This window comes from Aulonocara stuartgranti (genome assembly GCF_965226115.1).
Source record: "Aulonocara stuartgranti genome assembly, chromosome: 14".
Lineage (NCBI taxonomy): Eukaryota > Metazoa > Chordata > Actinopteri > Cichliformes > Cichlidae > Aulonocara > Aulonocara stuartgranti.
In genome coordinates, this window is record NC_138950.1 from 37,778,285 (window position 1) to 37,790,382 (window position 12,098).

The 12,098-nt window shown below is 42.7% G+C and overlaps 1 long non-coding RNA gene across 1 annotated transcript; it reads right to left on the reverse strand.

Annotated features, from left to right (window-relative positions):
- Positions 1–841: 841 nt before the first annotated feature.
- Positions 842–8,771, reverse strand: LOC309687301. The gene is made up of 3 exons (XR_014270712.1): positions 8,560–8,771; positions 7,507–7,539; positions 842–914 (listed from the first exon to the last, which is right to left on the reverse strand). It is a non-coding gene; the product is annotated as an uncharacterized lncRNA (long non-coding RNA).
- Between the last annotated feature and the right edge of the window lie 3,327 nt (positions 8,772–12,098).

The following is a 12,098-nucleotide window of genomic DNA, read 5'->3' on the forward strand; positions in this document are numbered from 1 at the left end:
TATGTATGTGAACAAGTAAAGTGTCAATAAAATGTTGTTGCATTTTTGAAACAGTTTTTGACATAGATATTTGATTGGAACCTATTCATGATATATAAGTGTCTTTAAGGAACCAGAAAATCACTCAGTAGGTAAATTTGAATTGGGGAATGGATGAAATTATGTTGAATAGGCTCAATAGATGACATACAACTTTTCAACCAAATTTTATATAAGAGGACATCCAATGGGTGACCGACCAGATTTAGCCCCCAAAACAAGGCTTCAAAAGCGAATTCCTCATCATCAGATGTGAAATTCTCCATTCTGGTGTGCATCTTTTCAGGTTTTCCAGGTTCTGTGGTTACTTTTTGTGTGTTTTTTAGGATTGTTTTGTCAACTAGGTCTGACTTTATCTTCACTCAGGAACCACGTGAATGATGAATCAAACACTGATTTTTTTTTTAAATGATGTAAATTAAAAAATCAAAAATTCCTCTCCACCCCCTCTTCATTACTACTCCATGTTACTTTCATGTTCTCATCACTCCTCAAGCTCACCTCAGCAATGAAAGTTTCACATCCTTTCCTCTTCTTCTTAAACTTTACATCTAACTCCCCCACCAGACTTATTGTTTTACAGGCTCACTACCGACACCTCTACTAAATCCCTGCTGCAGAAACTTACAAACACACATACAAGCAAGCACGCATGCACACACACATGCGCACAAACCATACACACATATTTAGTGAGAGAACCACAGTCCCCTCCCCTCCTCCATGATGGACTGGGATTGGCTCCCACTGTCACAGTGTGTGATTGCGACCTCCATTTGACCTGCTGGGGATATATGGTGTCCTGGGTTATCTACATAATGCACAGGGAGAGAGGTGGAGAAAGCCATCTGAGAACAAGAGAGGAGGGTGAGGAGCTTGTGAGTAGGGGGAGAAAGAAGGAGAAGAAGAAAAAAGGCTGAGTGAAAAGATGTTGCCAGGAATAATGTTGGATTTAATAGACAATAGTACTGGTGAAATGACTGCATAAATGCAAATGTTCCAGCGATAGGCTATCATGAAGTGTGTTCGAGCAGCTCAGTCTTTCTTTTTTCCTTTTTTATGAAGACTGAAAGACAGAACTGCTATATTACATGAACATGAACATGAAGATGTTTATACACACATATATATCTATATATATATTTATATATATATATATATATATATCTATATATATATATATATATATATATATATATATATATATATATACATATATATATATATATGGGAAGATGGCCCCAACTGACCGAGTGCTCAGTGAATACCTCAGGCAGCAGAAACCCAAGAAAGAGGAGGGAGACAAGGAACCATCATGGAAGGACAGGCCCCTGCACGGTATGTACCACCGGCAGATAGAGGAGGTGGCTGATATCCAGAAATCCTACCAGTGGCTGGACAAAGCTGGACTGAAAGACAGCACAGAGGCACTAATCATGGCAGCACAAGAACAAGCTCTGAGTACAAGATCCATAGAGGCTGGGGTCTATCACACCAGGCGAGACCCCAGGTGCAGGCTGTGTAAAGATGCCCCAGAGACAATCCAGCACATAACAGCAGGGTGCAAGATGCTAGCAGGCAAGGCATACATGGAACGCCATAACCAAGTGGCCGGCATAGTGTACAGGAACATCTGTGCCGAGTATAACCTGGAAGTCCCGAGGTCAAAATGGGAGATGCCCCCAAGGGTGGTGGAGAATGACCGAGCTAAGATCCTGTGGGACTTCCAGATACAGACGGACAAAATGGTGGTGGCTAACCAACCGGACATAGTGGTGGTAGACAAACAGAAGAAGACGGCCGTAGTGATCGATGTAGCGGTTCCGAATGACAGCAATATCAGGAAGAAGGAACACGAGAAGCTGGAGAAATACCAAGGGCTCAGAGAAGAGCTCGAGAGGATGTGGAGGGTGAAGGTAACGGTGGTCCCCGTGGTAATCGGAGCACTAGGTGCGGTGACTCCCAAGCTAGGCGAGTGGCTCCAGCAGATCCCGGGAACAACATCGGAGATCTCTGTCCAGAAGAGCGCAGTCCTGGGAACAGCTAAGATACTGCGCAGGACCCTCAAGCTCCCAGGCCTCTGGTAGAGGACCCGAGCTTGAAGGATAAACCGCCCGCAGGGGCGTGCTGGGTGTTTTTATATATATATATATATATATATATATATATATATACACTGCTGTTCTGCATAGGCCTGAACCCCCTCAGTGAGATCATTAACAAGACTGGCTACGGATACCGACTACGGAACGGAGCAGTTGTAAGCCACCTCCTATACATGGATGACATCAAGCTGTATGCCAAGAGTGAACGAGACATCGATTCACTGATCCACACTACCAGGCTATACAGCAATGACATTGGAATGTCGTTCGGACTGGAGAAGTGTAGTCGGATGGCAACAAAGAGAGGGAAGGTAGTCAGAACTGAGGGGATTGAACTACCAGAAGGCAACATTGCAGACATAGAGGACAGTTACAAGTACCTGGGGATCCCACAGGCGAATGGGAACCATGAAGAGGCCGCTAGAAAAGCTGCAACCACCAAGTACCTGCAGAGGGTCAGGCAAGTCCTGAGGAGTCAGCTGAATGGTAAGAACAAGATCCGGGCCATCAACACGTACGCCCTGCCCGTGATCAGGTACCCTGCTGGGGTAATAGGCTGGCCAAAGGAGGAGATAGAAGCCACTGACATAAAGACAAGAAAGCTCCTTACCATGCATGGAGGGTTTCACCCCAAGTCCAGCACCCTGAGGCTGTACGCTAAGCGGAAGGAAGGGGGCCGGGGACTGGTGAGTGTCAGCACCACAGTCCAGGATGAGACAAGGAACATCCAAGAATACATTGGGAAGATGGCCCCAACTGACCGAGTGCTCAGTGAATACCTCAGGCAGCAGAAACCCAAGAAAGAGGAGGGAGACGAGGAACCATCATGGAAGGACAGGCCCCTGCACGGTATGTACCACCGGCAGATAGAGGAGGTGGCTGATATCCAGAAATCCTACCAGTGGCTGGACAAAGCTGGACTGAAAGACAGCACAGAGGCACTAATCATGGCAGCACAAGAACAAGCTCTGAGCACAAGATCCATAGAGGCTGGGGTCTATCACACCAGGCAAGACCCCAGGTGCAGGCTGTGTAAAGATGCCCCAGAGACAATCCAGCACATAACAGCAGGGTGCAAGATGCTAGCAGGCAAGGCATACATGGAACGCCATAACCAAGTGGCCGGCATAGTGTACAGGAACATCTGTGCCGAGTATAACCTGGAAGTCCCGAGGTCAAAATGGGAGATGCCCCCAAGGGTGTTGGAGAATGACCGAGCTAAGATCCTGTGGGACTTCCAGATACAGACGGACAAAATGGTGGTGGCTAACCAACCGGACATAGTGGTGGTAGACAAACAGAAGAAGACGGCCGTAGTGATCGATGTAGCGGTTCCGAATGACAGCAATATCAGGAAGAAGGAACACGAGAAGCTGGAGAAATACCAAGGGCTCAGAGAAGAGCTCGAGAGGATGTGGAGGGTGAAGGTAATGGTGGTCCCCGTGGTAATCGGAGCACTAGGTGCGGTGACTCCCAAGCTAGGCGAGTGGCTCCAGCAGATCCCGGGAACAACATCGGAGATCTCTGTCCAGAAGAGCGCAGTCCTGGGAACAGCTAAGATACTGCGCAGGACCCTCAAGCTCCCAGGCCTCTGGTAGAGGACCCGAGCTTGAAGGATAAACCGCCCGCAGGGGCGTGCTGGGTGTTGTTACATATATATATATAAGCAGTGTAAGTAGGCTCTAAGAGGCCAAAGTCAGCTAACTTGCTTGCCGACTAACTCACAGTGAATATCAAACCGGGGATATTTTATGTTTTCTTACTTTTGTCTACAAGCTATTTTTTTCTTATTTTTAACCATGTAACTAATTAGAAGTGCAGGTACTTCCAAGATCAACATTTTCAGCATTAAATTAATTAATAAATCGAGAGCACATACTGTGCCATGTTTAGTGCTTTATTTTATTTATATTTTACTGTTCAAATGAATGATATTACAAAAGAGCAATTCAAGTCAGATTAATATTTTACTTACTATAGTATGAATGTAGGTCTCAAACAGGATTATATTATGCCTTTTATAATCTGAGTTGAGGTGGACTTCAGTTCTTTGCCAGATCAGCAAAACCAGGAGCATACAGACAGACTGGCCCTGCCTTAAGTCTCCCTGAAACTTTGGAATGAAATAGACTAATTTTAGCATTGCTCTGCCATGACTGCATGTGCAGAGTGCAGGCTGTCAGGAGCAGACTGACTCATTTAAAGAGCCTGGTAACTGGCTAATCACAGGCTGTTGAGAAAATGTCCCTCATTCTATATGTGCCTTTTTCTCTGTATGTGTGCACTTTCTTAAATAGAAATCTGTTTAACTTAAAACTTTACATTAAGATGAGATTGCCTGGGATGTTTACAGCTGACACAGAGATTATAAATACCATGATCTGACTTTTATGTGGCTGGATTGTAAAGTGATTATAAAAATGACATATCAAGTAATATGTGTGCCGCAAATACTAAATGTAAAAACCACAAATTGATTGGTGCACAATAGATAAAATAAGTTTAAAATGACCAAAGACACAGGATAACAGATCTATGAAACTGAAAAGGTCAAACCCAGCTATTTCTACGGCCATTTTCTCTGCTTGTCCACCACTAGGATGTCCGGCTAGTTCGCCATCACCAGTTTGTGATGGGGGTGTGTCCCATTTTGACCTCAGGACTTCCAGGCCATACCCAGCACAGATGTTCCTGTATATTGTACCCACTGTACAATATCAACATGTTCTCACTCCCAAAGCTTAACATTTTAGGCTAGGTGACAAGTCGTCGGTATATTACACTTCCAGGCACCCAACACGTCCCTACATTATGAGATCGGAAAAATAGGGAAACATGAAAACCGTTTGGAATGAATCATATACATTCGTTTTCCTAAAATCACTTTGGAAAACACTATCTAACATCATTAAAGTTCTGGTTAAGGTTAGGAATAAGGTTAAGGTTATGGCTGGTATACATGGCTAGAACGTGTATTACCGCAGGAGCATCATTCTATTGGATTTCATCCATGATCCGGCGAATAGCATAAGAACGTGTGAGGTCACCTTTTGCGTTCCTCAGGAACGCCTCGGGACTTGACAAATCGTCACTATATTACCCTCAGGAGTGAGAACAGGCTGACAATATACAACATACCACCATGTATGGCCTGCCTGGGAGCCTCTTGCTCCCTGCTGTTATGTGCTGGATTGTCTCAGGGGCATCTCTGCACAGTGTTTTGGGCTTATTCCTGTGCTGCCATGATTAGTGCCTCTGTGCTATCTTTCAGCTCAACTCTGTCCAGCCAATGGTGGGATTTCTGGATGTCAGCCATGTGTTCTATCTGCGGTACATGTGGTCTTGGGTTTTACACCCAGGTCTAAGGAGTTTGGGAAGAAAAGAGTCTGGACTTCTTTCAAACCATCTGCCTTCTCTGTCCAAAATGTGGACATTGGCATCCTCAAAAGAGTGACATTTGTCCTTTAGATGCTGATGTCTAAAGTCTGGTCCATCGAGGTGGCTCTTCTATGTGGTTCCACGCATTTATGAAGTGGCTGTTTGGTTTCTCCAATGTAGAGGTCTGAGCACTCTTTGCTGCACTGCACAGCATATACTATGTTGTTAAGTTTGTGTTTGGGAGTTTTGTCTTTGGGATGAAGCTGTTTTTCTCTGAGTGTATGGCTGAGTCTGAAGTACACTGGGATATCATGCTTAGAGAAGGCTCTCCTGAGTTTCTCTGACAAATCTGCTGCGTAAGGGATGACAATATTGTTCAGTTTGTCCTTCTGATTGTCTAGTTGGTCTGAAAGAGGAGTGAAAGGAGCCATCTATGTTCACTGTGTGGCTCATGTGATTAGATAGAGAAAAAACTAGGGGATTCAGGACCCTCTTAGAGACACTCCCAATAGAACTTAGAAATCTGGGACGCTCCACCAATTGCTCTTAGAACTGAAGAAACTTCTTGGATGAGAGGTGAAACATCTTCAAGAAACTTAAAGAAGTCCAGACGCTTTTCTTTCCAAGCTCCTTAGACTACGATGACCTGGATGACTGAGAAACGTTTTTCACCCAGGTTATCCTATCCTGCATTGCCTCACACATCGTTACATGACAGGTTTTTCCTTGCAGAAATGGAGACGGAGCATCTCCTAGGTAAATCCTGTACTTGATGGCAACTTGTGCTATTGGCTTGAAGTTGGCCTCTAGTGTTGTTTGCCACATCCCAATCTAACTCCTGATGAAGACTCTTAGAGTCCTGTTGTTAATGTTGTACACTTTGGCATTCCAGGATTCATATTGGAGCCTTAAGTTATAGGCACAGTTTGGTCAGTCTGGTTCATCTCTCTCTACCAGAGAGCATTTGACATTGGGGGCAGGGAACTAAAATTTGCCTATGGTGCTGGAGGTAGCGGAACAGCCGTTCCATCTGACATTGAATCAAGCCTGTGGCCACAATTTCCATCACTGGTCTGGAAGGACTTTAGTTCGATCCTCGGGGTACAGGTTTCCACCACACACCAATGGCCCAGCTGAGAGGGCAAATCAGGAATTGGTGGCTGTCCTTCAGTGTGTCATGCCCTCTAATCTACATGGAATCTACATGGAGTCAACAACTTACCCGGATTGAGTATGCCGACACATCCATGACGTCAACTTCAAGGCATCTCTTGGGTATCAGCCACCTCTCTTTCCTAAAACACTTCCAAAACATTTGGCTCACCATGAAATATATCTCACTCCAGAGCGTTCTCACTCCCGAGGCGTAACATGTCGACGTTTTGTCACGTCCCGCGGCGTTCCTGAGGAACGCGAAAGGAGACCTTCGGCGTTCTTATGGTACGCGGCGGGTTATGGCTGGAATCCAGTGCAATGACGCTCCCGCGGTAGTAGACGTTCCAGCCCTGTATTCCAGCCCTAAACCTAACCTTATCCCTAGCCCTGACCATAACCTTATTCCTGACCTTAACCAGGACTTTAATGATGTTAAATAGCGTGTTTCTAAGCGATTTGAAGAAAAAGAGCGAACATGTGTAGGTTCAGTCCAGACGGTTCTCATATTTCCTCTTTTTCCGAGGTCGTCATTTAGGAACGTGGTGGGTAGCCGAAAACGTAATATGGTGACGATTTGTCACCTAGCGTAAAATGTTACGCTTTGGGAGTGAGAACGGGTTGCTCACTCAGGTCAGAATCCAAAAAAAACTTAACTCCAGTTATATTAGTCCCTTTGAAATCCTTATATTAGTCTTTCTTATAAATCCTGTCTCTGTCTGGTTAAAGCTACATTGCATCATGGAGATCCACAACATGTTTCACGTCTCTCAAATTAAACCTGCTCTCCCCAGTGCTCTATCTGCTTGTTCTAAGAGAAACCAAAACTTACCATCTGCTCCCTTCTTGCATAGGATATCTGGACCTGGGGTGTGAGTAAACCTAAGAGTTAGCGACTTAGTGAGAATGAGATTTAGGGATCTGTTTAAGCGGTGCCTTTTCAATTCAAGTCAATTTTATTTATATAGCGCCAAATCACAACAAAAGTCAACTCAAGGCGCTTCATAGATACAGAGAAAAACCCAACAATCATATGACCCCCTATGAGCAAGCACTTTGGCGACAGTGGGAAGGAAAAACTCCCTTTTAACAGGAAGAAACCTCCAGCAGAACCAGGCTCAGAGAGGGGCGGAGACTAGAAAGTTGTGGATCAGATTGCTTGGAGCCAACCACTGACAACTTGGTGTTCCACTTGTTATTCATTTCCAAAGCTGTCAGTTTAAATAAATGCACTAAACTTTGAAACCTAGTCTACATTTTGAATGCATCAAAAAAAAAAATCCCTCAGGCATGACGGAAACAGGTGACAAAATTTTAACGCTAGCTGGATTACACATTAGCCTTTTAGTATTCATCACCAGCTCTGAAACACAAAACTGACTCCTATCATGAGGAAATTTATCAACTGTAAAGAAATTGTCCTTAATTTTCTCACAGGCTGGGACAGATACACAGTTATCAAACACAAACCTGGCCAGTCTAACATCACAGTGCATAGAAATTGGGTTGTTTGGCACAGAAACACCACAGTCACTGACAGGAGGCTCAGAATAGTTGTGTTGGCTGGCTTTTGAACAGAGGGTGTAGTTTTAGGATGAACTGCTTCAGAGACATTATTATTGTGAGGCACCCTGAATACAGTTTTTCTTCCAGAAACTTGAGAACAGAGAAATTGTCACTTACACTAAATAACTCACTGATATTAGGACCAACATCATATCGGGGGTCTACAGTTACAAAAAACAGTCTCATAATTTTCTTATGGTTCTTAAAATTATGAAACTAATTATAAAACGTTGTAACAGAATCATCAGCTTGCAGCAGTTCCTAGGAACAGGTTTAGCAGGCTCAAGGAAAACATTCGATGGAGAATCAGTCTTACTACCAGGAAAGGTGACTGGAGAGCTGGGCTGTGGCATAGAGGTTGGCGAGTGCTATGTTTCTTCCGTGGCCACTTGTAGAAAAGGACCTGGAGAGGGCTGTTGTGCTGTGGTCACACCATACTGTCATGCAGTGGAGAGGTGAGTGAAATCAAAAATGAGGACACAAAGGACAGGATTGTGAAAAACAAAAGGGGAGCGGTTTATTTAGGCTGAAGAGCAAAATATATAGGTGAAGCACAAGTATGGAAAGAAATTAAAACACAGCTACTGAAAATCAAAATACTAACATTGAAACAAGAAACACAGGGGAAGTGAGCAGATGCTGTGACAAAGGACAAAGGGAGACTGAGACAAATACACTGGTAGGTGTCTTGATGCATTCTCAGCTGATTCTGTTCATCTGGACGTAGCGTTTTGTGGGAGAAACGTTTCGTCACTCATCCGAGTGACTTCTTCAGTCTCAGCTGACTGCAGGTTTCCCCAAATCTTACAAACAGTACATTTGCATAATGACTCTCCCACAAAACGCTACGTCCAGATGAACAGAATCAACTTTTGGAGACACAGGTAGGTGATTAGTGGAAGTGGAGACACGTGGGAACACCGCTGAACTGAATAGTAACTAATGAGACAAGGACCCACAACTCCATAAAACACAGAAAGGACAAAAGCTCACCAAACTAAAACAGGAAGCAGCAGGTTACAAAGACCGAGATGAAAAGTGTGCTGGCTTAAAACTAACAACAGAGTAAAAATGCAGACACTTCACAAGGTGACGCAACGAAATGCAACATAGGGAAGAGACAAAAGGAACAGGAACAGAAATAACTAAATGGAACGGCAGCATACACATAAATAGACTAAATACAAGGGAGGTGACACTGTAGGAAGGGGGCACAAAGAGTGGTAGAACTTAACTAACCACAAGGCACACAAGACAAGGGACAGGTGGAAATACAGTTAAATACAAAGTTTAACCCATGAAACATAAAAAAAAAACCCTCTAGAAATGCTAGGAATAAGACATGAAATTATTCTAAACATTAAAACAAAACAAAAAAAACAAAAACAGGAATCAGCATGGAATATGGAAACAAACACTAGAAGACAAGAAATACTGGGACAAATGACCAGGGACCAGGACAGACAGCACAGGAAAAATCCAGAATCCTAACTGTTCAGAAAAACAGCCTTTATAAAGAAACCAACCAAAGACTTTCAAATATTCAGAGCTTTTTATTTTAACTTCACTTTCTGAGATATCTGATACACAAACTGCAATCAGCACGCTATTTTACCCTAAATGCTCAACTAGTAGTCTTCTCAGCTATGACGGAAAACACCCACTCAGGACAGCCACACAAACCGGGGTGCAGCCCGGCCAGTCAGCCAACAAAATTGGTCCCTGTGTTGCTTCTATTTTTGACAATAATGCTGAGCCAATTGTCTCCCATCAACAGTCATAAACCTAGTGGAGTTTTAATTAGAAGTTTAATCATTTATGAACATGATACAAGTGAGTATTAATGTATTTGCATTTTTACTAAACCACACAAGTGGTAAGTAAGTAAGTAAACAGTTGACATTTTTACTTACAAATTGTAAGAAAACGAAATCAAAATCAGTGTTTTTTTTATGTTAATCTAGAGTTAAGCCTAAATTTAAATGTAAAGTTTAGAAATTTTTAGCCAACACAGCAAAAGAAAACAAACAGGGCCTTGGGGGGACAGGTGTCACCCAGAGGCTGGTGGGTGGGGCTGCTGAAGTGGCCCCTTTCACTCCTTCACTCTCTGCCCCTCAATTTTATCTTCACATTAGAAATTGAGGGTCTTGGGGGGAGTTGCAGATGAGCACTGCTGTCCAGCACACACACACACATACACACACACACACACACACACACACACGGTTTTGTTTTCTGTTTTTTTCTTATAGGTTGTTTGTTTGTTTTCTTGCAGATGCAGCAGTCAGAGATCCACTGTGCTTTTCTGTTTGTGATCCTTTCACCTTTTCTTTCTTTCTCTTTCTTTTTCACCCCTCCTGCCTGTCAGTTTCAACACTGCCCTATTGCTCATGCACTGTAATAATGAAAATGATACCAAATAACCAAATAAAAGTAACACAGAATTTATGGAGCTCATTTTGAAAAAGCAACATTTTGGTCATTTCAATTTTCCCATGTTGCATCATTTGTTGACCACTGAAACACAAATAAATAGAATCCACATGTCATATGTAATAAACATTAAATAATGCCAAATAAAGTGATGCTGAGTTGTTAAATATCTCTGAACAATAAAATAACTATTAAATAGCTTAAAATAGTATACATATACATGTGTGCGTGTGTGTGTAAACAAAAATAATGTATGTATTTAGTATATAAAATAGTATGCAGTATTATTAAATAATGCCACAATTTGTAATTGAACACAAAAAATGTGTCTTCTTTTTTGTCTGAATTAAAATTTAGACACCGGAAAACTGACAGGTTTAAATACAAAACAGTAAAACAGACTCGTCAAACTCTGTACTGTGTTCAAACAGAGTTCTTGAACTACATTACACTAAACAACGAAAAGCCTCAGGTCATTGATCACCCTCAAGCTTTACAAAATGATGCATAATCTCGGCTCATCATACCCTTTTCATAACCATGTCAACTGGCAGCTCCCCAAACAAATAAAACAGACTTGGAAACAAAAAATAAATAAAATAAAAAAAACAGGGCGTTTAAGAAAAGGCCTATTATGATACATTCCCTTTCCCTTTATTCTTTTTATGATAGCAAACGATCAATTACCCAGATGGCAGGAGATGTGGAGGGGCGTCTGGCATCGTCCAGAAACACACACCATCCACACACATATTTACACATTTAAAGAGATACACACACAATGACACATCAAATCAAAAGCAGAAATCACACATATGGTCAAGCACACACACACAACGTGGAGTCATAAACATCTGGTGGGTTGTATGTGCAGGTATCCCGCCATGCTGCCTATACCAGCAGCAAGTGCACAGATGAGGCGTACAGCTGCTCGATGGTTCCCAGTGAGAGTATAGCACCACTGTGATGGATAAGGAGGGATTCTTCCAATTGACAGATTGTGAGGGAAGCAGATGGTTTATTTGCTGGCGTTTATCACATCTTCATGACCACCAGAAGAGAGTAACACAGTAAAAGGAAAAACCGTATTTTAGCAACTTTCATAACCCATACTGTAAAGCTCCAGTTTAAAGGCCTAGATGTGTGATGTGGAAACACCAACAGACAATCTATTTGTTTTTAAATTATATTGGCTGATGAAGTTCTCAGACCTTAATTTTAAACGGAGCAACAGTACAATGAAATTTCAGTATTTATGCATTTCATTCTATTTTATTTCTATCGTCAGTTTTGGATGCATCTTCAAATGCACATGTGTGTCAAAGGATACGTGCAGCTCAAACATTTGTGCGTGTACACAAGTGAATGTTGCAGCTGTTTACCGCCTCACCTCCTGGAGTTTTTATTCCTGTGATTCCTGTTCTA